Raw genomic sequence first — 25,449 nt, forward strand, 5'->3', positions numbered from 1 at the left:
CAAATAATGAAGCTCGAAGTGTGGTGGTGTTCTTGAAAAAGAGTATCTTCACGAGGTTTGGCACTCCACGTGCTATCATCAGTGACGGGGGTTCTCATTTTTGCAACCGGGCTTTTGACTCTTTGCTAGCCAAGTATGGGGTAAATCACAAGGTGACCACTCCTTATCATCCTCAAGTGAGTGGCCAAGTCGAAGTGTCTAACCGTGAGATCAAGAGTATTTTGTCCAAGACTGTCAATGCAAATAGGACCGACTGGTCGAAGAAATTGGATGATGCTCTTTGGGCTTATCGTACAGCTTTCAAAACTCCAATTGGTATGTCGCCGTATCATTTGATGTTTGAGAAGGCTTGTCATCTTCCGGTAGAATTGGAACATAAGGCTATGTGGGCTCTGAAAAAGTTGAACTTAGAATGGGATGTAGCTGCAAATCTCCGGGTTGAGCAATTGAATGAACTTGATGAGTTTAGGTTTCATGCTTACTCTAGCTCGTCCTTGTATAAGGACAAAATGAAGTACTTTCATGACAAGTATGCCCGAGGGAAGGAATTCAAAGTTGGTGACATGGTTCTTCTTTTCAATTCCCGGTTGAGGTTATTTCCGGGCAAGCTGAAGTCTAAGTGGAGCGGCCCTTTTGAAGTGGTTGGTGTAACTCCCTTTGGTGCCATTGATCTCAAAAATAAAAATGGTGAAGTTTTCCGAGTCAATGGGCATCGTGTCAAGAACTATTTGGGAAAGAGTGATGACAGCCACGTGGTGGCACGCATTCATTTGAAATGACTGTGATGGTCACATGCATCATGCCGCGACATTAAATCAGGCGCTTCTTGGGAGGCAACCCATGTCTTTTCCTTTTCTTTGTTTTTCTGTTGTAGAATAAGATTTTTGAGCTGATAATTTGTGAAGTGTTGCAGGGAATAATGTTGCACCAGTGCAGGGCAAAAGTGCAAAAAATGGTCAGTCCCTGAAAATGGCCTACGCGGCCGCGCACCAAAGCAGTGCAGTCCGCATGGGCTTGAGTAGCTGAAAGTTCATTCTCAGAAGATTCAACGCGGTCCGCGTCCCTTGCTATGCGATCTGCGTGTGGAAACTTAAAATGGCATGCTCTCTGATAAAATTCATACGCGACCGCGTTCCAAAGCAGTGCGGTCTGCGTGGGTAAAGCTGAAATCACCAAGTCTCTGATAACTTCCACGCGGCCGCGCACCAAAATAGGGCGGTCCGCGTGGGCTGAGTAGTCAAATGTGAAGGAATGAAAACCAGCGCGGACCGCGGCCATTTTCGCGCGGCCGCGCTGGTAGGTAAGTTGTGAGTTCCCAGGGTTTTTCTATAAATAGAAGCCTTGGGCCTCATTTGAACCTTTTCGCAAATTTTCATCTGGAGCTTTAATTTTCACTGTACATCCACATCTCCTGCTCAGTTAGTTGATTTCTCATTACTCCCTGGTAACAACTCTTGTTTATTTTATTCATAGCCTAATTTTTGTTTCTTTTAATCACTCCCTACTAGTATAACTTCTTATTTTCGTCCTTTTTCTTCTTAGTTAACTTTTAGTTTAGATTTTTATTGTTTTGGTTAAATCATGGGGCATAAATGCATGTTAATTAATTGAGTAGGGACACTTAGGACTCAAATTGTGAACAAAAATGGGACTTAATGGAAGAATATCCCGGCTCAGTTATATTTGCCCTACGCGGCCGTGCAGCATTCTTGCGCGGTCCGCATCACCCCTTGTGTGCAAGGACGAACCTTCTAAGCGCGATCCGCGTGCCAGTTCTATGCATTCCGCGCTAAAGCCACGCGGTCGCGGTCCAAAACAGTGCGGACCGCGTCGGCTTATTCAGAGAAACATGTGTGGGTATCAGTATACTGCGCGGACCGCGTGCTTTTTGTTGCGGTCCGCGCCCTTCTGCCTATGTAACTGTGTCTGCAACTGTGCATTCAACTGAAATGTTTATTTCATATTATGTGCTTCTACTAACAATGTTAGACACGTATTCCTTGCAGACAATGGTTCAAAAGCAAGTGGCTAAAAAACGAGCGGGCAAACAAATACCACCAGGGAGAGGTGGTTCCTCCCGTGGGGGAAAAGGAAAAAGAATTGTAAAGTTGAATCCTCAAACCCGGGAAGCTGATAGAGCTGCAGCTCACTCCACGGGGAGTGAGTATGCACCTTCGAGGAGTGTCACTTCAGAGTCTGCCCCCACACACATGTCCACATCTTTTCAGCTACGGGATTCCCTATCTCCTGGTTGTGCTGATGTAGCCACTTCCAAAAGGCCGGTAAATATCATCTCGGACTCGTCTGACGAGTTCGGAGCAGAAAAAGAAAATGAGAACACCTACTCCACCTCTCCCACAGCTTCACTATCAGGGGAAAGTGGAGGATATGCCGAAGAAGATGCACCACAGGTTGGAGGTATAGAGAGGACCAGGCGACCGGGGGCATGGGAAGATAGGTTTGTCAGTGAGGTCGCTTTCCACAATTCAGGGAATGGTGGCCCAAGAGAAAGTTGATTCCAGAAAGGCGGTTCATAGATGCCGATCTTGTCCCACTCAACCCTCATGTGCAAGCACAATTCTGCACTAGAGAGGGGTGGGGATTCTTCAAAGAGCGAGTTTAAATTGCAAACGAGCACATGGTAAAGGAGTTTTATTGCAATGTCCACCACACAGTTCGGGACTCCAAAGCAACAAAAGTGAGGGACAAGATCGTGATGTTTGATGGGAAGTCGTTGAATGACTTCTTGGGGTTTGAAGAAGAGGATGAGTCTCAGTATCTTGAGAAGCTGGCAATGAAAGAGGAGGTTCGTCCGTGGTTGGTCGAGCATTTAGCAGCTCCAGGTACAGTCCCTGTGTGGTTGAAGGCACAGGAAAAGATTTTTCGGAACACCCTCAACTTTGAAGCAAAAGTGTGGTTGACCTTCGTGTGTAGTCGACTTGACCCGTCTACACACGATCACTCTGTTCCCCTTCCTCGGGCGGTCTTGGTAGTATCTCTCATGGAGGGTTTCCCTCTGAATGTAGGTAATATAATGTTGAGAGTGATTTCTACTATCGGTAATGAGACAAAAACAAACTACCCTTTTCCGAACACACTCTCCCTTTACTTCAGAGAGTTGAAAGTGAAGAAGAAAAGATATGATGTTATGGTACCTCCAGTAGCCCCCTACTCATAGTATGATCAGTTGGGTCTGGACAACCCAAAGAGAGGCAAAAAGACTCAAGCTTCCACCCCCTCCGCACCTGGCTAGTCTGAAGAGCCAGTTGCTACTGAGCAACCCCCTGAACCCACTACTGATGAGGCACTGCCCCCAGGCCCTTCCTCCACAGCTGATCCATCTGTCACAGCTGATCCGGTGATTCCTTCATCAAAGACTCACCGGTTCACTGCCAACCAGCTCACTCACTCCCTTGCCAGTTTGAACAACTGGATGTCAGTTGCGACATCCAAGTTGTCTACTTTGACCACTGTTGTGCAGGCACAGGGAGCACCAGCTACTGTTGATATTCCCTCCTTCATTGAGGGTGCATTAAAGAAGATCCTGGCCAACCAGGAAAAGATGATGGCGACGTAGGATGCCTTGACTAAGGTGGTTGGGGCACATGGAAAGGCATTGGAAAAGTTGGCTCGAGAGTACAAGAAGCTAAGGAAGCAGAAAGCTTCCAAGGAGTCAGTTGCACAGTTGAGAGTGGATGTGGACAAGCTGCTAGCGGATCAGATGCCACTCGACTTACTATTTGGAGATCCAGCTGGAGAGCCAGCAGCAATGCAGCCACAGGCAGAGGAGGATAGGCCAAGGAAGAAGAGAAAGCTCCCTAGCACAGAGGGAATAGTGATCGAGGTGGCTCCAACTCAGGTGGGCCCGTCTAGTAATGCAGATGTTGAGCCCTCTTCAGTTCCACCAGTTGATGAGCCGGATCAGGAGCAGACACCTGTCCCAGCAGCACAACAGCATCAGGCTGGGGACCAGTTTGATGAGGCTTGAGGGGCCGCTCTATATCCTTTGCTGATTTTTGTTGTTTTATCTGGTAGTTAGCATTGGGGACAATGCTAGCTTTTATTCGTGGGGGTGTGGCCCTACTATTTTGATTAACTGCTGGATTACTGTACATATTATCTTTACATTTAGCTTGTTGACATTAGTAATTGGTAGATGATTTGTATATAACGGTTCATTCCAGATGCTCTTTAGATTCGATGTATATATTCATTCCCCCCTGGTTGTATATTCTACTCCCCTTTTGTACATATTCATTCGGTTTTCATTTTGTTTTTCTATTTCTCGTTAAAATTCTTCGTCTTAGTTGCAAAGTTAGGCTCGGAGCCTTTTTGTCTTGTTTTGCGTTTGCAATAAGCCCTTGGTTTTCTTAATTTCTCGGTTCTTTCCAAGGGTAGAGGTTGTGCGAACCGGGTGGCTCTTCCCAATGATAGATGGCGTGACAACCTTCTTAAGGGTTTGAGTCCGTTTTTGATTTTTCTTTTTGATTTTCAAGTTTTTGTAGTTAAGGGTACCTCAGGAAAAGCTTCACTTGGGCCTAGCACATTTGCCTTGATCCTATGGTCAAAGACATTATGTTGTGTGTAGGATGGTGAAAGTTGTGGCCTTGAGACTCTTGTGTTGACCAAACAATCATCATGTGGTCATTTTGGGCCATTGTGCGCTTAAATCATATCTAAGGTCATTGTGGACCCTCGACTTCGTCTTAGGCAATCCTTGAGTGTGTGTAGTGAGAATTCGAATCGTGAGCCCAAGTACCGAGCCGATGGTCTAGAACTTGCCCTGAATGTTTGTTGAAGCAAAATCATAGGTGGAACTTGCCTTGAGAGGTGATTATAGGCTCTCATTGATCTAAAATGCAAAATTTGAACAATTTCCATGACCTACCAATGAAATAATCCCTAGTTCAACCCTTTTGAGCCTTAAACCTTTTTCGTTCATGAACCAAGCTACAAGCCTATACCCGTTCTTAACGAAACCCTCTCTTGGCACCCAAATCTTCCCTTGAGTAAATGGCAAATGTCTAAGTTTGGGGGGAGAGACAAGAAAGGCATCAATATGGTAAAAAGGCGCAAAAGCAAAAGGAAAAGAAAGGCAATGAAAAAGAAAAAGAGAGAAAAAGACAAAAAGAAAGACAAAAATGAATAAGAACCAAAAAGTGAATCCAAGGACAACAAAAAAGTGAAAAAGGTGTGGAAAAGTGATAAAAAGGGAGAAAGGGTTTGAATTGCAAAAGAAAGAGTGACAATGTGTCTCTCTAACTCCTTGAAGGAAGTGAATTACTCAATTGAGTCAAGAAAGTGTGCCAAAATAAATCAAAAGAAGTGTTTGAGGGAAGATTGAACCCATTTGAACAAAAACACGTCCTACCTTTATCCAAAGCCTTCACAATCACTCCTAAAAAGCCCTATATGATCTTGAGTTGAGGGAAGCCTACATTAGTGGATACTTACATAAGGGGCAAGCATATGGTACTTAGAGCCGGACTTAGGTCCTTTTCTTTGTGAGAGATGAGAGAGAAGTCCATTCACCTCGATTTGTGTGCAAATACTCTAAAAGGTGAGGTTCACTCAGGAAAGTCGAGGATGTGTGAGTTTGGGTTCCACAATGACTAAAGAAATTGAGAAAGGTTCCTTGATGAAATGTGTCAACTCTTGATGCTCTTGTGTCGCACTTGATCCACCAGTTTTCAAAGTTTAAATGTGTTAATGATGCATTCTCATTGAGGGCAATTGTTAGTCCTAATTGATGCTTGTTGAGGTTACTTTAGGATAAACAGGAATTACTTGGGTGTTTTCCATTGAGGGGTAGGTCTCATTTTATTTGCTTGAGGACAAGCAAAGGTTTAAGTTTGGGGGAGTTGATAACTGTGATTTCTACATGTTTTATACCCATTCTTACCTAAGCTTTGTGCATTAACTGCCATAATTATTCCCAAAATGCTTACAAGTTGCGCTTGATTGCAGGTTGAGCGACAAGATGACAAATACTAAAGATCGGCTCAAAAAGGAGTGAAATCTGCCAAGTGTCAAAAGACAACAAAAGGGGGGAACAAAATGACCTGTGCGGTCCGCACTGTTTTGCCACGCGGCCGCACAGGAAAGTTCAGAGGCCATGCCATTTTTAAGTCAAGCTGCGCGGTCTGCTCTCCTTTTCACGCTGTCCGCGCCCCTTTCCGTGCGGTCCGCGCCCCTTTCCGTGCGGTCCGCGCCTAAGAGTGTCAGAGACTCAATCATTCAAGGCAAAAGCCCACGCGGCCGCATACCTAATCAGTGCGGTCCGCGTGGATGAAGTTCACGTGGCCGCGCATCACTTTTGTGCGGTCCGCGTCCCCAGTGCCAGAAGCAAGATATGAAGACCCAAAACCCTCCGCGGCCGCGCGTCATTTGTGCGCGGTCCGCGCCAGACCCTCAGGGGTATTTTTGTCTGATTTTTTCTGTGTAGTATAAATAGAACATTTTACTTTTTAGAAGCAGTTTTTTAGATCTGTTTTGAGAGCATAGAGCAGCTGAACTTGGGATTTCATGATTTTAGCCTATTTTGGGCAATCTCTTCTAGTATTAACGTGGATTTGAGTAGATTAACATTGTAGTTAATTGTTATGTCAATTTCATCTATTATTTCTTCAATTTATGTTCCTATTATGGCTAGCTGAACCCATTAGCTAGGGTTGTGGCTCAACCCTAGTGTGGGTAATTAATGGGTGTGATTGTTTAGTGCATGAATGATGTTGGGTATTTGTTATTTGAATTAATCTTATGTTTTCATTAAGATTTGGTGGTTGCAAACACTAAGTCTAGCTTAGTGAGTCTTGACTCTTCTTGAGAAAGAGAGTCTATGACCCCAAGATTAATTCTAACAAGGAATTGGGATGGACCCATGAGAATGGTAGTCCCAATTAACGGGTTAAACCTCGAGAGAGTAATTACCCAACTTGAACCATAAGTTGCTTGGGCAAATTGGCCTACCCAATTGGTCTCGAGAGAGTCAATTGGGCAAAATCACTCTCTCTACCGAGAGGTGTGAGAGTGAGTGCAAAAGTGCAATGGTTATAGCATAAGTCCCATAGTCATCATTCTTGCATTAGGAATCTCTACCCGTTAGTTGACCACCTAGGTACATGCCACGGCCCTAGTGCCTTTCTCTATATTGCATACAACTTAGAATCATAATTTTAGCATAACTTAGCTTTACAATTGTAGTTGATAAATTATAGCTATTAATCAAAAGAAAACCAAAAATGTTAGAAGATCAATTAGGAGCTAAAACATAGTCCTAGACTATACAAACACGCAACTCCAAATTGAAGTTCCCTGTGGAAAATTGACCCCGATACCGCTATTGGGTAAAAGTATTAGCGCCCACTCTTCCACAGGTCGAGTCCGCTGCGATCAACTTACTGAGTTGGTGTGCTCACGTTACCCCTTGCACCCCTATGTGCAGATCCAGGTATCTCGGGGCACGGTTTCTTGCCGGTTGAGGACTTTCTGTGGAGATTGCGAGGTAGTTGCTTGGCGACCGCAATTTCGCCTTCTCCTTCCTTATCTTCCTTATAGTACTTTTATTCAGACATTCTCAGACTATTTAGTCTTATATATTTCAAATAGTTGTACTACGTTGCTCATGACTTAGTGACACACGAGGTTGGGATTATGTATTTCTTTTCGCTAGATTTGAGTTCTATTTTTATCTTGTTGGATTTCTGTTTAAAATATGATTCTTCTTAAGTTTTAAATTGGAAACGGAGTGAATGGGTAATAATTGGATGGCCTAGTAACACGATAGGCTCTATCATGACGTGGTTAGATTTTGGGTTGTGACATATCAAAATTTCCACTGCTGATTGAGAAATGCCAAATTTTCAATTTCGCCAATTCAAGCCTAAATCCATCACGGAACTCCAAATTACATTTTGGATGCGCTACTAAGACCAAAATCAGCTAATGGAGCTAACCGAATCATCAGAATTCACATCCAAAATCGTTTATACATAAGTCAATATCCGGTTAACTTTTCCAACTTAAACTTCTAAATAGGAGACTAAGTGTCTCATTCCACACCGAAACCACTGCGGACCCAAACCAACCAACACGATACGATGAAATATAGCTGAGGAACATACAAAGAAGTAGAAATAAGAGAAACGGGGCTATAACTCATGAAACGACTGGCCGAGATGTTACAGGAACGTTTGAGGAGTTGTGAGGAGTGGAGCTAGATGATATAGAGGAAGTGGTAGCATTGTTTGAGTGAGTGCTTAAAGGTAATGATTGCAAATTTTTTATTGAAGATTGTGTTTGCATGTAGTTTGTGGTGCCTTGGGGATGAGGATCAATGGTAATTGGTTCTACAAAGGTTAATGACACTTGGCTAGTAGGTTCGGCCAAGTGTGTGTCAAATTTGTGGGTTGTTTGAAGATTTCGGTGACCAATTAGTTTTGTAGTAGTATTTATATTAGGTGTCAGTAGGTTAGGGTTTAGTGTGTTGCATGATTTTTCTATGCCACGTAGCAAAGTCGGATTGGCTTGTGTGGCATTTGGAGATAGAGACCGCCTAGGGGGTATCGAAGAGGTGGTTTTGCTAGGATGTTTGTCTTTGAGTTCATTCGTTAGGGTCTTGGGGTTGTGGGAATTATTATCTTCCTCCATTAAAGAGGAGAATTTACTAGAGGTATAAATGTTATAAATCTACTTTTTTATGGGAGCATGCATTATAGTTGTGGATAAGTGAGACAAGGCTTTTGGATTTTCAAAGTCTTGGAAGAGGAGGTGGTATTGTAGTTAATTAATGAAGGCTCTGAAGACGAAGAGACAGCAATTAAATTGGTTTATAACAAAAAATTTGCGTGTTAAGGTACTTACCTGATTTTGCATCAAAACTTTTACTTCTATACCTGTTTTGGAATTTTATGAGGCATCCCAGATTTGCTCTTTTTGTACTGGGTGAAGCTTCTCTATTTTTTTGGATTTGTTGAAGTTTCTTCTTTTTGGGAAGGAGATATTGTGCCAAGTATCACTTATTAGATGTTGGTCCTCGTATAAGTTTTGGTTTTCCATGACTATTGGGCTCTTTAGGATGTATGGGTAGGAGGGGTTAGTGTGCCCTAGTCGGCCATATTTTTGCATAAAAAAAATTTTCTTCGTATGATAATTTTTAGAGATGAGATCTAATCAAAATACTAGGTTGGACAGGATTCTCCGGTGGAAGCTCTACACAAGCATAGCAAACCCTTAGTGTTGCACTAGGGCATGCATCCACTTTTAGTAGTTTTGCAATACAATTCCCAATCTTCTTTAGGATTACTCCATCATAGAATTCCATAAGTAGTTGTGGTAGACATACTCATACGGCAGTGTGAATTTGTTTTTCTTTTCCTGCAACAAAGTTTGGTTCTCATTGTTTAACTGATAGGAAGTGACCATTAATGAACCAAGGTTATTTTGAGGGCTTAGATTTTATTTTCTTCTTTGGTGAACTTTATCACAAAGTAGTCATGACCTAGATCGATCAGGGGGAATGCTTTTGTGGGTTTCCATAATTTGATGATTTTCTCCTTTAGGTATTGGTGTTGTATACGCTTCCCAATTAATTTGATAATTAAGGAGTGTTTCTAAGGAGAATACATACGATTTCGATCTTCATAGGTTAATTGGATGTGTTTGATGCCTTTTGGTGTTTAATTCTATTATATATTCTTCCTCAATCTCTTCTTCCTCCATAGGTTGGATTGAACATGAGATTGGGGATTAAACTGGGTTGGCATTGTTTTCGAGGTAGATTGATCCAGAATTTGTCATCATCTCGTAAGCTAGGAGTTTATCTTTGGAGGATGGTAGTCGATTTTGATCTTCTTCCCCATTGTGTTCATTGGTTATATCGGAAGGTTTTGGGGGATGAAGTTACCTAGATTTGGGAGAGAGAGAATTTTGCTAAGCTCGATCTTCACTGCTTAAAAAAAATCTTAAAATTGTTAGACTTGGATTGCCCACCAAATGAAATGTTGTATATTTCTGCTAACTAATGTATACTAGTTCAAGGATTTTAATGGAATTTACCCCTTATCAAGGAGTTATTTCAGCATTAATATTGTGCTTATTACACTAGTTAATTTATATAAAAGGGGGACACTTGACCTTAAGATATTCTCAATTAAAAAGACGAACTTTATATTATTGGTGTTGTTGCATCAAATACACAATTAGTGAGGACCCAACATTCCCACCTCCTCTGAAGCTTTTCGCATTTTAGGGCATGTGATTTTTAGAGGCTTGAATTATTTGGATTCCAACCAAAATTAACATGACTACTATCTGAATTCTTGATCTATCAACTATAGTGGAACCATGTCAATCACTTCGGCACAAGAGTTTTCATTCAGAATTCGCTGGCTATAAAACACGAGGGGGCAACTCCAGATCAGAAGCCCCAAAACCAACATAAATTGCTCACAACTCCCCTCTTTTTACTGAATAATTGAATAGTGTGAGTGAGAATGTTTATGTATGTCAAATCTCAATAACTATTCTTTCGATCTTCTTAACCACGTGGGGAATTTGGAAAAGTAAATAAGTAATCCTTTTCTACGGATATTAAGGTTTAATATGCCTACAAGTTTTTTTTTCCGATTTCTTTTTCTAATGATTGAAAATGAGTATTTTAATAATGATCTACCTCCATTACGGGCCGGGAAATGTACCTCATCTCCCAGCTTTTGCATGTAAAAATTGCACGGGGAGGCCTATTTGGTCGCTCCCATTTAAGTTATACCCATTTTTTAAAAAGTTTTAACTTGTACCTACTTTTTAAACAACTCCAGACCCCTTTCTCCTCCTCATTCTCCTCCTTCGTTTTCTTCTTCTTCTTCTTCTTCTTCTTCTTCTTCTTCTTCTTCTTCTTCTTTCTTCTGTTGCTTCAGTTCATGGGATGATTGTCATAAGTATGTTTATCAGATTATTTAAAAATAAATTATAAATAATTGTGTAAGTTAGTAGAAAATAATTTGTGAATATTTTCACGTAATTCTGTTCTTTTCACGTTTATTGTTTCTAAAATTTATGATTTTAGATACTGCTGGCAATCTGATTATTTTATAGTAGTAATACACTATGAAAGAATAAGGTGATTATTTATCTAGTATGTTAGAAAGCTTTTTCAAAAACTTCAGCTTATATATTGCTGAAGTTTTTACAAATAAACTAAATAACTTCAGCATCTTCTGCTGAAATTTTTTAAAAAGCTTTATGACAAAACTGAATCCAGGACAAAAAACTTTAGCTATTTTAGTGCTGAAGTTTTTACAAATGAACTAAATAACTTCAGCATCTTCTGCTGAAGTTTTTGAAAAAGCTTTATGACAAAACTAATGAATCTAGGACAAAAAAACTTCAGCTTTTATAGTGCTGAAGTTTTTACAAATGAACTAAATAACTTCAGCATTTTCTGCTGAAGTTTTTGAAAAAACTTATCCGGGACAAAAAAAAACTTCAGCTTATTTAGTGCTGAAGTTTTTACAAATGAACTAAATAACTTCAGCATCTTCTGCTGAAATTTTTGAAAAAGCTTTATGACAAAACTAATGAATCCGGGACAAAAATACTTCAGTTATTTTAGTGCTGAAGTTTTTATAAATGAACTAAATAACTTCAGCATCTTATCCATGACAAAAAACCTTCAGCGTATTGCCTTTGCTACTTCAGGCTCGGCTACTAGAATGCTGAAGTTTTGTGTGATTGTCTTTGCTACTTCAACCCCGTATGCTGAAATTACGCGAAAAAGTGGGTACGCTTGCAATTTTTTTGCAAAGCAGACAAAAATTAAAACGTAACCCAAAAAGCGGGTATAGATGCAAATCCTCCCTTTTGCATTCACCGTCTTCAATTTTGGGCCCTCGTATAGCTAAAAGTTTAAATTAATATTTGTTGTTTTAGTGGTCTTAATTATATATTAGATGCAGAGGCGGCTCAATAAGTTTGGTGGCCTAAAGCCAAATTTTAATGTAAGGCCCTTTTAAAAATTTAGTTGAAGTATATTTTTCTAGATTTTTGAGAATAAAATTACTTAAAAATTTTCGCATAAACCATTTAATGTCTCAAGTGCAGTATGATCTTAAGTAATAGGACATGATTCAAGAAGTTGATAACTTCGTATTAAAAGAATTTTTTGATGTTTCAATATATTTGTTGCAATGATGAAAACCTGAGGAAAAAAATAAAGTTTAAAAGTGTATTACATATTTTCTAATGATTAATGTAATCCTTTTTTTATATAAAGTATTTTATTTTTCTACTTTGAAATATTTAATATTTTCTTAAAAAGATTTGGGGCGCCGCGAGAACAGTTGTGGTGGGATGGATAGCATATCTCCTTCTTTAATCGGAAGTATTCGGTTTCAGTATTTGAAATGAAAAAAAAATCTCTTATAAGGAACAATTCCCACTTTAAAGACTTTACACGGTACAAATTTGAATTAATCAATACTCCAAATTAAATATCGGACATCAAATAAGAATTGAAAAATAAAAATTGGGGCCCCCAAAATTTTGGGGCCTAAAACCACCGCTTAAATGGCTTTACCCTCTGGCCGCCTTTGGTTAGATGGATGCGCATGATCCATAGGGATATACTATCTCAACTAAATTGGTATATGAACGCACCTTCAAGCACGGGCGGATCCACCCCTTTAGGAAAGGGTGGCATGGCACCTGCTAAGATGATAAAATTCTTATATACATATATTAAAATTTTCTTAAACTAAATTAAATATCTGATCTTGCCACCCGCAGTTGTAAATTAGATAAAGGTGATGACTGGTAGACCTTTTTGAAAGTTTTTCTCGTACGTAAAATTCAAGTTAGAATTTATCTTGAACCTTGTCCGATTTTTCCTTTTCTTTGTGCTTTTTATTTCCTTTTGTCCCAGTCATTTCCCTTTTCGGTTGCCTCCCAATTTTCTATTTGTCATTTATTATTTTCTATATTTTGTTTCTCTATTTTATTATTTTATATATGGTCTCCAGCAAGAACACTTAAAAAAGAGACTCTAAAACTTTAAAATTATATAAAATAAGCATTCCTCTTAGGGTGTGTTTGGTATAACGGAAAATATTTTCTGTGGAAAATATTTTCCAAGAAAATGTTTTCTTGGAAAACAAGTAGTAATCTTATTCATTTTCCGATGTTTGGTACACAAATTAAGGAAAATGACTTATCAAGAGTATACATAAATAATTTAGATATAATAAACATGAAGCCATAAACTTTCAAACCAACAACCTTCCGGACCCATAAATTTCATAAACTTTGGCGTGACAAAACATGAACCTCAAAAGCCTCAAAATCCAGTAATCACCATGCCACTAGTGACGGTGATATTTGAAATGGGAGCAGGTTGCACGCCTGCAACAAGATATATGAAATGGGAGCGAGTTGCACTCCTGCAACAAGATATATGAAATGGGAGCGGGTTGCACGCCTGCAACAAGATATATGAAATGGGAGCGGGTTGCACGCCTGCAACAAGATATATGAAATAGGATCGGGTGGCACGCCGCCACGGTGATATATGAAATCGGATCGGGTGGCACGCCGCCACGGTAGTATTTGAAATGGGATCGGATTGCACGCCTGCAACAAGAAAGAATAAAAGTGAATATTGATTCTTATGGTGAGAACGAGAGTAAAAGCACGAAGAGTGATGTCGTGCACTTTCTGTTTGATATGCTTATTTGTTGTTACCAATTCAAATATTTTAACTGTTCAGATTCCTTTACCGCTGTGATCCTTTGTGAAGGAACCACATCATGTTTTCAATACTTCGTCGTATTTATATACATATTTTTCAATACTTTAAAATTTCAATAATTGTTTCATCTTCAATTCATTTAGTTACTCAATTAAATTTCCTTAAACCTTCTGAGGTTGTATTTTACTAAAAAATGAAATTTATACTAAGTTAATTTATTAAATTCCTTGTTAAAGGTAATAATCCATTCGATATTGTACTTTAATTGAAAATGGTACTTTCTCTATTCAAATGATTTCTAAAAATAACTTCATCTTTCTTGCTGAGTTCTTAATTGGTTTAGAAGTTGTACTCTACTTTATGTTATGTAAATCAGACTCCTTGAACATCTTAACTCCATTAGTTATGGACCCTATGAACTGAGTAACATGATAACGTTGTTGTGTAAAGTGAGATAGAAATATATGGGCACAAGGTGTCAGGTTGTGCTAAAAGTTTGGTAATTGAGATTATGATATGAGACATCGAGTTTGAAATGGCTGGAAATTGTGCATCGGAAACGATATGATTTATTGAGTTGACATCGCCTTCCTTGTTTGAGTACATTTTTACTTGTCTGTGTTCCAGCTATGTTGGTGTTAATTTATTTAGTTATCTTTCGTTTCCACCGTGTTTCTCTTTATTATTTCTACAGATTGTAGTTTGTTCTTTCCCTACTATTGATACTACTATGTCATTTCTAGGTTGATAGTTTATTATCAAATCCTGTTCAATTTGTTTGGCCAATAGGTGTCTGGACTGTTCCTCGTCACTACCCCACCGAGGTTAGTCTTGATACTTACTGGGCACCGCTGTGGTGTGCTCATACTACACTTCTGTACATTTTTGTGTATAAATCCAGGTATTTGATCGGTAGTAATTGTGCGGGTCGTTGCGGTGGAAACTCAAGATAAAGCTACTACAGCGTTCGCAGGCCTCGGAGTCACCTTCATTTGTACTTATTTCCATTTGTTCCCTTTGTTTCGGAGTAGTGATGTATTTATTTTGTATAATTACTCTTAGAAAGGCTTGTGACTTGTACCACCGATTTTGGGAATTGTAAATTGTTAAGAGTTATTTAAATTAAAGTTAGCAAATATAAATATTGTCTCAGTTAATGTTAGGCTTACCTAGTTTAGAGACTAGGTGCCATCACGACTCCTTTGGAGGGATTTTTGGGTCGTGACACTTTCGAACCGCTAAACTTTCAAAACCGTGGAATTTTGAACCCGTAAACTTTATAATTTCTAAACTCGTAAACTTCCAAATACAGAAACCTCCGAACTCATAATTTTGGAACTTATAAAATTTTAAGTCTTTAAGCCGATAACTAATAAAATTAAAATATATTTAAAAAATATTTTTTCGGGGGGGGGGGGGGGGGGGGGCAGTGGGAGTGGGTGGTGCAGAAAAATGAAAAAATAGAAATTTGAAATTGCAAAAAAAATATATTAAGGTTAAAAAATAGGGTGGGTGGTAACGGAAAAACTGAAATTTAAAAGAAAAAAAAATCCTTTTTTTGGAGAGGGGGTGGGGTGGATTGGTGAGGGTGGGGAAAGTTGAGAAGGAGTTTTGGGAAATATTTTCCCTTCTCTTGATAAGGAAAATATTTTCCTCCAATTGGAGGAAAATGAGTTCATAAGGAAAATATTTTCCAAAACATTTAAGCCAACCAACCATGGGAAAATTGGAAAACATTTTCCGAAAAATATTTTCCTTCATACCAAACACACCCTTAATCTTAAATTTATGAGTTTTCTTCTTTCAAATCCGAAAAACTTGGGTCTTAATGGGAATCTTGGATTGGATTGAGATTGATTTTGTTTTCCATTTTTTTTAATTATATCATAAAAGTTGTGTTCTTATATGGTTCTTAAATATAATGTAAATCTCTTTACTAATAAATTATAATGAAAATTTCGTAAACATTGCTTAAAAATGTGAGATTTATGATTTTGATTTTTGGGAACTTATAGTTTATTTAATTTTATACTTATGGGGCATAATTTACCTATTGAAGATTTTTTTAAATTTCTTATTGTAGTCGATGTAATTCTCTTATTGAAGATGTTATCTTGCTTATGTAAATTAGTTTTTAGCATACATAAAAAGATGTAATTTCCTAGTGAAAATGTTGATTTTACTTGTGTTGTTATAATAAAAGTGTTATTCGGTGTTATTCGAATAACACCTTTATTATAACAACACAAGTAAAATTAACATTTTCACTAGGAAATTACATCTTTCCTTATTTAAAATACTAATTACATTTGGTTTTTTATATTTGAGATGTAATTTTGTATATTTGCAAATAAAAAATATTTATAGTTCACCCGAATAAACTACAAAAATACTGAATAAACGTTCTTCACAAATTCCGTATTAATCATTATAAGGTATACATTAAAGAAGTTATGGCACCGGTCACCTTCAAAATCCTATCTTTCTATAACATAAACGTGCAAACTAGGAGAGTTCAGCCATTGGAATTTGGAAGACCTAGAATGTATATAGTGTTATATAGATGAGTTTCAATAAGTACAAGAACCAATCATACTCAATAAGAATGAATATGTTGATGTTTTCCACATATATGAGGCATCAGCAGCTAACTAAAAGCTCAATGATATTAGCACAAATGTGTAGCTACAAAGAAAGGTCTTCATTTATTGCAATGTTGACATGCATGTTGCTGCAAAAATATAGGAGTAGTTCTTTAAGTTGTAAGTAACAATCAAGCAGAGGCGGACCTAGTGCATAGATTACGGGTTCCCGGGAATCCAATAACTCTTACGTAGACTATGTATGTATATTAAGAAATTCACTAAATATTGATAAATATTTGACTGTAAACCCAGTTATTATTGCATATTAATTTAAAATTACAATAGAAACCCATAAACCTCAAATCCTGAATCCGCCTCTGCAATCAAGCGCATACTTTTACAGACTCTCAAACTATAGTCATACTGAATTATCTCAATGTAATAAAAGGATAATTTTAGCAGTAATAAACCAAAGGGAAAAAGGAAGAAGCAGTGCAGAACTTTGTTCAGCTCCTCAAGATTTATTCTCCGAAAAAGGGTCAAATTTAACCTCATATTTTCGGATATTATCTATATCTAACCTCCATTATATTATCCTATCAAATTTACTCTTTCTCCATACTATCTGGTCAAAGTTACCCTTTTATAATTAATAGAGTTAGTATCAATAAATCTATTTTTCACACCTCAAAAAAGTCATTTTTTCTCTAAAAAAACATAATATTTCAAGTAGCGTTTGACTTGAGAAAGGATTATTCCCCTATGGACTTTTTCTCTTCCTATACAATATTTAAAACTTATTTACCAAAATTGTCCTAATTTTATATATTACTCATCCTAAATAAGGATTACGTACAAATTATATACAATCCATTATTAGTGCCGTAAATCAGGGGATTTTGTTACATTTTGTTCATATTTTCTTTCCACTCCTCTTTTAATAAGACTCCTTCCAAGTGTTTAGCATCCCTTCCCGGTGTTGCACATCGGTGCTCGCAGTGGGAAACCGTTTCGGCCTTTCTTTTAATTTTCTGATGAATCCCAATTTAATGAGAAAAGGGATTAAATGTTGGGTCAATTTTCTTTTAGTGATTTCTTAATGTTAATCTGAGTAATTAGAGTGCTTTTATACTCTATTAAATTTAAATTAGTAGGAGTGTAACTCAGTTTGGGAATAAGAAAAGGATCAGAAACTGATCACTTATATCTTGTAATATATCGCCTCCAAACTTAAGATTCAGTTTTGTATTAGTATTTCCAACAAGAATCTATGTTATCCAGTTAATTTCTCATACAAAATTCAAATTTCACATAAAACTCAGTTTCTCTTAAATGCGACGATGGCGCTTTTAATGTGACACTCAAAATTTCTCCACCAAATCATTCGGTTCCTATCAATATTCAAGTTTTTCAGTTCAAACAAATATGAAATAGTGCACATGAGTCTATTTGAAATTTATTCTCTACTTTTCTTTCCTTAATAAATCAATTTGAGAAAAGGACAATGTATGGTACATCAACATACAGATTAAAAACAAAATTCGTACAAATTTAATACAAATTTGAATTTATCAACAAAATGCATAGTAAAAATAAATTTCATACAATAAATTTGATAGTTTTCAACATATTTACAATTTATCTACAATTTTTATACATCATTTCTAACCAGTTAAATACAACTATAATATCATACAACTTACATATAATTTTTTATACAATATATCTTTTGTATGTATTTTGTATATGATTTGTATATATTTTTTAAGTGATGTGTTCTTCTTCTTCACTGAAATTCCAAGCAAAACTTCCTCTGTTAAAACAATTTTGATACATATCAATAACTTTACGTAAAAAGATAGTATTTATAGCTTAAATATAAATTTCATACAACGATTCATACCTTATATAACTATTTTTCAACTTTCATGAAATATTTAAATTTTAAAAAATTAATTACAACATATTACAACTTAAATACAATTTACATACAACTTAATACAATTTCGTAACTATATTGTATGTCATGTGTTCTTAATTCAGCCAAAATCAAATCTAATCTTCACCAGACACCCTAAAAATTGAGATATAGACTCTAAAGAATATTCTCAAACGTTTGCAACAATACCCAATCCAAACAAATAATAGTTTTTGAAAACCCAAATTCGAATTCAAAGCTTTGAAGTTTTTTTATGGCCGTCAATGGTAGAGAATCAAACACCTTCAAATTTATTGATTGACAATTTCAATTCGAACACCAATTGTGCAACATCAAAGGAAATTGATAAGTTAAAACTCTATATGAAAACAATTAAAATTCATAGATAAAAAATAGAGAAAAACGAAAGAAGAAAATTGAAGAACGAACAGAGAATGAGAGAAAGAGAGAGAGAGAGATGGAGAAAGAGGGGGGAGGGGGGAAATGGAAATAACTGATTCCCTATTCAATTCCTAATATAAAGGGATACTCATTAATATAAATTTGTATATAATTGATAAATTATATATACCTATATAATTAAGTTAAAACTTGATTAGGGAGGGTAAATAAGTTTGATATGTAGTATAGGAATGGAAAAATGATACTTTATAGCCGATGTAAAAATAATAGCAATATATTTATATTGTATGCTATATAAAAAAAATTATCTAATTTTTCGATTATGAGACGTAAATAATCTTTGACACGGACTAAAAGTGATAATACCCCATAGGAATGTAAAAATCCCTTCTATTATAGTAGTATAGTCCACAAGCAGCCCATTTTGTTATGGGCTTTTAGAAAAGGGCTCAAGTAAACGAGCAAGTCAGTCCCTTTTCCAGTTCTTGAACTAATAGTCCCACACCGACCACGAACTGAAGCTCTTCAGATTTTATACCCCGAAGCTCAACAGTGGAGTTTCTCTCTTCGGGGACATCGGATAAAACTGGAACGATACAGTGAAGATTAGCATGGCCTTTGCAAGGATGACACACGCAAATTGAAAAATTATCCAAATTTTGTTTTGCCCTCTCGCCGGCGGCGATTCTCCGGTTCAAATTCTTTTTTTGCCAGACGTTGCGCCGATACACTTTCTTAAGGTCCGTAAACTCTTCCTTTCCTCGTCCCTCTTTTATCTTCTGCCCAAATTTAGTTGACGGGGATAGGCATATTATGCCCTAGTGTAATTTCTAATTCTGATATTAATGTTTCTGTAAATTTCACTCATGAAACACCTGAAACATTTATGAATATGAGCACTTAAAGTATATCTTACGTGGTCTTTCTTTAGTTTTCATTTCAGCATAATAGTGCTCTGGTGCCTTTATTGCAACGGTTAAATTTTAAGGTCACCAAGAAATTTTCTACATTGAGACTTTAAATGTCTATCTATGTATTTGGCATTTAATAAATTGATTGAGAAGGGGAGAGTTAAGGATTATTTAGAAGAATTTGTAATAGTGAGAGCTCAAATGTTTAATTCCTTTAGAAATTCATTTACCATTTCGATATGATTTAAGCATGTTTAAATCGACAACAAGATTCCAAATATTACAAGTAGAGCATGCTTTTGGGTCCTAAATTATCCGGACTTATGCATAATAGTAGCTATACACGGACTCTCGTCACCTTTTGTGTACGTAGCCCCCACAAATAGGAGCACATATCCAATTAATTCACCTATGGGGACAATTCCCTCTTACAAGGTTAGAAAGGAGATCCACCTCGCTCTGAAGTTCCAAAACCGGCTTCCAATCCCTTCCGACGACTCAAATCGGTGCACAACGCTCCAAAACTAGCCAATAAATGAGAAAATCCATAAACATAGGCTCTAATACTCACAATAATTCAATTTAGATAAATTCTTAACTTCGTTCGAAAAGTTGACAAAATCGCCCTTGGGCCCATGTGCCCGGAATCCGAAAAAACTCACAAAATCCGACAACTCATTCCGATACGAGTTCAACCATACCAATTTTATCAAATTCCGATAACAACTTGACGTCCAAATCTTGAATCTAGGATCTTGAAAAGTTTTACAAAAATCTTGATTTCTTCCATTTAAATCCAAAATAAATGATGAATATAACCATAGAATCATGAAATATAATTACTTTCGGATATAGAACACTTACCCCAATCTATAGGGTGAAAATCGCCTCAAAAATCGCTTCAATCCAAGCTCCAAATATGATAAAAATGGCTGAAACCTCGAAATATAGCTTCTGCCAAGGTATTTACTCTTCGCGATCGCGGAAAATGCTTCGCAATCACGAAGCACAACATTTCTCAGCCCAAAATTTGCTTTTCGCGATCGCGAAGAACAAATGCCGAGCTTTTCCAGACAGTCTCTAGTATAATGGCCATAACTTTTTGTACAAAATTTTAAATTGCAAATGGTTTAACTTTTTGAAAACTAGACTCCAAGGACTACAACTTTCATGCTTTGCTCATCTACCAGTTCCTTATATATTACAAGATATAAGCTTCCAAAATCAGCCCTGTGCAACACAAATTTCTTCTTCGCGATTTCCAAACTCTTCCCGGATAGGCTGTAGTGTAACACTCATACCTTTTTGTACACAACTCCAAATACCAAATGGTTTGATTTTCTGAAAACTAGACATAAAGGGCTACAACTTTTGTTTTTGAATCATCTCCAAATTCCTTATAGATTGCGAGATACAAGCTTCCAAAGTAGGGTTAGTGCAGCAGAAACTTTCCTCTACGCAATCGCGAAAGACCTTCCGCGATCGCGAATCACTGGCCATTTTCTTCCATTTTACTCATCGCGATCGCGGCCAATTCCCCACGATCACGTAGCACACTGCTGTAGCCAAAAACCAGCAGCTTAAAATGGTATAGAAATGGTCCGAAACCACCCTGAAACTCACCCGAGCCCCTCGGGACCCGTCCGAATATACCAACAAGTCTCAAAACATATCACGGACTTAGTCGAGGCCTCAAATCACATCAAACAACGCTAAAACAATGAATCGCACTCCAATCCAAGCTTAATGAACTTTAGAATTTCAAACTTCTATATTCGATGCTTAAACCTATCAAATTACGTCCGATTGATCTCAAATTTTGCGCACAAGTCATATTCGACATTACGGACCTACTCCAACTTCCGGAATTGGAATCCGACCCCGATATCAAAAAGTCCACTTCCGGTCAAATTCCTCAAAAACCTTTAAATTTCTATCTTTAGCCAAATGACTTCAAAATGACCCACGGACCTCCGAATTCACTTCTGATCGCGCTCCCAATACCAGAATCACCATACGGAGTTATTCCCATACTCGGAATCCCAAACGCACACTGATAACACTGAAATGTACTTCAACCCAAACTTATGAAATTCTTTCAAAAATGTCAACTTCCACAATAGGTGACGAAACATTCCTGGGTCTTCCAAAACCCGATTCGGACGTACGCCCAAGTCCGAAATCATCATACGAACCTGTTGGAACCTTCGAATCCCGATTCCGAGGTCGTTTACTCAAAAATCCAATCTTAGTCCATTATTTTACCTTAAAGCTTCCAAATTGAGAATTTTCTTTCCAAATCAACTCCGAACTTCTCGAAATTCAATTCCGACCATGCGTACAAGTCATAATACCTGAAGTGAAGCTGCTCATGGCCTCAAACTGCGGAATGACGCGTTAGAGCTCAAAACGACCGGTCAGGTCGTTACAGCTATAGAACAAGCTAGGATTTACGAAAAGGCAATTGGGTGAATGATGTTGAAACTTGTAGGGTCTGCTTACAACAGTCGACTAAAATATGGTTCCTCGCAACCTACTTCCAATGTGATAGAAACATATTACTCAGCAAGAAGTAAAATATTATGTTTTAGAGGTATATAATACATATTGAACATTTTTTATCGGGAATTTTTTCACTTCTTTCAAGCTTGAACACCATGGAAAAAATTCATAGCTTCGCCGCTGTGTCCAGGTGAGGACTGCACGAACCCTCCGTGTCGCATGCAAAGTCGGGGAGGACTTAGAAGAACGATTATATGTATGGATTGCTTTGTGGAAGATAGAATTATAATTGTGCATGGGTTGGTAATTTTTAAGACTCATAACAGTATGAAAAGGTGAAGGAACTACTATATATACTTTATGGAGCAAACTCATTTAGAGCCTGTTTGAAATTGAATTTGGATGTAATTGAGTGTAATTACACAATTTGGCATGTTTGTCTGGTCAAGTAATTACTTGATCAACATGGAATTGAGTGTAATTGGAGAGGTGTAATTACACTCTCTAATTCTCAAGGGGAGGTGAGACTTGGTGGTAATATGTGTAATTACAAGGTTATTTTTTAATTTCCTTCCTTTTTGTTTTTATTTTAATTTATTTTCTTTATAACGTTTTATTTCCATTATTTTAATTTCTTTTCATTTTAACTTTTTATTTTATTTTAACTTTTAAATTTCTTTTTTAATTTTAAAATATTTTTTTGTACATTATTTATCTTTTATTTCTGTACCTTTACTTCTTGTGAATCCACGTAATTGATCGTATATTTTATATTCTATTTGTTTTATTTTCCTCATTTAGCGTAACTGCGTTACTGTTCTAGTTTTTGAAACTACACCTCCTAATATTAGAAATAACGAGTCATTAACAAATTTGGCATATAATGGGTGATGTCATTAAAGTAGAATTTCGTTGTTGAATGAGGCTATAACCTTATTATATTTCCTAATCTTAAGTTGTATTGGAACTTATAATTTTTATTATGTTTGAATTTGACATATGTTAAACTTTTTTTTTGGGATTTTGAAATAGTGTTATATTTATGGTTTCAATTTACTGTTTTAGTAGTATTTACTTATTATTTCACATTGCATATTGTTAATTTTTTTAGTTAGAATTGATAGATTAGTTTTGTCAAATATTTGAATAATGTTATGATATTATATTTATAAATATTAATTTATTTTATCAAACATGCATTCTATGGTGTTATTACAAAACGTATGCTTTAGTTTTAATAATTAATTAAACTAAATATTATTAATAACTAAATATATATCAATTATTTTTACAATATTAATTATAAATATATGATTACTAATTAATGTATATTCAAGAAAAAATATGCATCTTAAGTACCAAATCTTATATCATTTATCTTATAAAAATATTTATAGGCATATATTTATTATATTAACTTTTAAATTTTGATAGTTACTTCATTTATTAAAATTTAACCTAACTTTGTAATTACGGGTAACCAAACAGTATGTTTGTAATTACATTGTAATTATGTTATGACAAACAAACATGTCGTCGTAATTACTATATTGTATAATTACTAGGTTGTATATACTATCTTAGTAATTATACCAATTCCAATTACCTGGTGACTTTCCAATCATACTCTTAATGTTACTGTCTTAGTTTTTTTTTGAAATAAAACTTCTTATATGAACTTCAATTGAGTCAATGAACCCGTAGGTGATATTCGAATTATGGCAATTAGGTAGAATGATACTTAATAGTCTCTAAGATGTACAAACTAGTATTCATCATAATTGTTTAATACAAGCCACTGCTTTATCCACTGCAACATGTTGTAGGACCTCAGTATAATACGTTGCAGCATGTCAGCTCTTGGGGTTAGTTTCACGGGGCATTTACATGTTCTTCAAACATGTCTAAGAACTGTACAAAACATTTGTTTTCTGCTGAGAAAGTATACGATTGTGGATAGTTGTAGAAACAAGAGTCCTAGTTTATGGCTCTACTCTTCTGAATGTTTACAGCTCATTTATTGTCTTGCAGAGCGCACTTTGGAGATGTCAGTTCTTAACAAGTTTGGTTCAATAGGGTTTGGAATTGCTTACCCTTTACTCCTGAAATTATGTTCAAGAAAAGATTTGTTAATAATTTGTTTTTTACTTCAGAAAGATAACAATGGTATATTATTTTCTTCAACTTCTAGTCTATGTACTTTAGAGTTTAGAATATGTCATTTACGAAGACTTTCATAAACTATGTAGAGAAGTCAAAAGAGCAGTCAATTAGCTTTGCATAGAAGGAACACAAAAAAGAACTAAGTTGGTGTATTGATAATTTATGCATAACATTAATACATGAACTAAAGGAGAGCAGATCCTACTCGTTGTGTTTGTTAGAGCCCTCGACGTTGGTTGAAGGAATGATATGCAGTCTCTTTATGCGGTATAAGAGAATCCTCACTTCTTGAAATAGCTTTTTGAGCCGAGTTCAGGCACATATTTATTTTCTTTGCATGTTATCAAGAATCAAATGTATACAATTATTTATTTATCCAATATTGGGTCTCATTTATGTTATTAAGCACCGTGCGGGTTGTTATAGAGTGTCCATATTTGTCTGATGAAACGTGTAATAGTATTTTGATAAATCCTAACTCATTAGCTAACTTTTGCTTGGAGGTATATGATCCAAATTTTCAAAATTACACCTAGCACCCCTCACTAACTTAAAGTCCATTGGAAATCCCATTTCTCCACCATTTTTGTAAATTTAGATTCTTGAAATTTAAAAAAACAAGAGTTCTCTCGTGATTTTATCTGAGTCTCAGTCAATCATCTCCTTAATTTGGTCAGTTGCTATTGAGTTTTATTTAATCATCTTTTTCTCTAATTAAGTGCTTATGTGTCCAAAACTATTTTTTGGGGTTGGATTGGGTTTCTTTTAGCTTGTGTGTGTGTGTGTGTGTTTTTTTTTTGGAAAAAGATGAACATGATATAACCCATGAGGGAATTTATATTGCAGCAGGCATATCACAGGATCACCAGCAACACGACATCCTCAACTGTCAGCAACGTCTCCGGAAATAGCCAATTCTTCCAAAAATTTTACATCTACTTTAATTCACAATAAAAATCTCAACTCTTGTGTTGTCTAAATAACATAATTTTGTGTTAAAGACTCACCTAGTTTTTTGGTGGGTAATTTGGAGAGAAAAATGAGGGTTTCAATGAGCTTTAATTTAGTGAAGGGTGTTATGTGTCATTTTTAAAATTTGGGTCATAGACCTCTATTAGAGTTGGAGCTAATTTTTAAAACTTTACCAATGTCAAGGACAATTTGATTGGATAGTATAATAGCCAGGGTAAATTTGCTACCGCCATA

At 36.5% G+C, this 25,449-nt stretch overlaps 1 long non-coding RNA gene and 1 other non-coding gene across 2 annotated transcripts; both read left to right on the forward strand.

Annotated features, from left to right (window-relative positions):
* The first annotated feature begins 19,154 nt into the window (after nucleotides 1-19,154).
* LOC104231577 (uncharacterized) lies at nucleotides 19,155-24,648 on the forward strand. The gene is made up of 2 exons (XR_712109.2): nucleotides 19,155-19,407; nucleotides 24,112-24,648. It is a non-coding gene; the product is annotated as an uncharacterized lncRNA (long non-coding RNA).
* LOC138884508 (U6 spliceosomal RNA) lies at nucleotides 19,225-19,329 on the forward strand. The gene has a single exon (XR_011404689.1). It is a non-coding gene; the product is annotated as a U6 spliceosomal RNA (small nuclear RNA).
* Nucleotides 24,649-25,449: the final 801 nt, after the last annotated feature.

This window comes from Nicotiana sylvestris, chromosome 12, assembly GCF_000393655.2.
Source record: "Nicotiana sylvestris chromosome 12, ASM39365v2, whole genome shotgun sequence".
NCBI classification, from domain to species: Eukaryota; Viridiplantae; Streptophyta; class Magnoliopsida; order Solanales; family Solanaceae; genus Nicotiana; species Nicotiana sylvestris.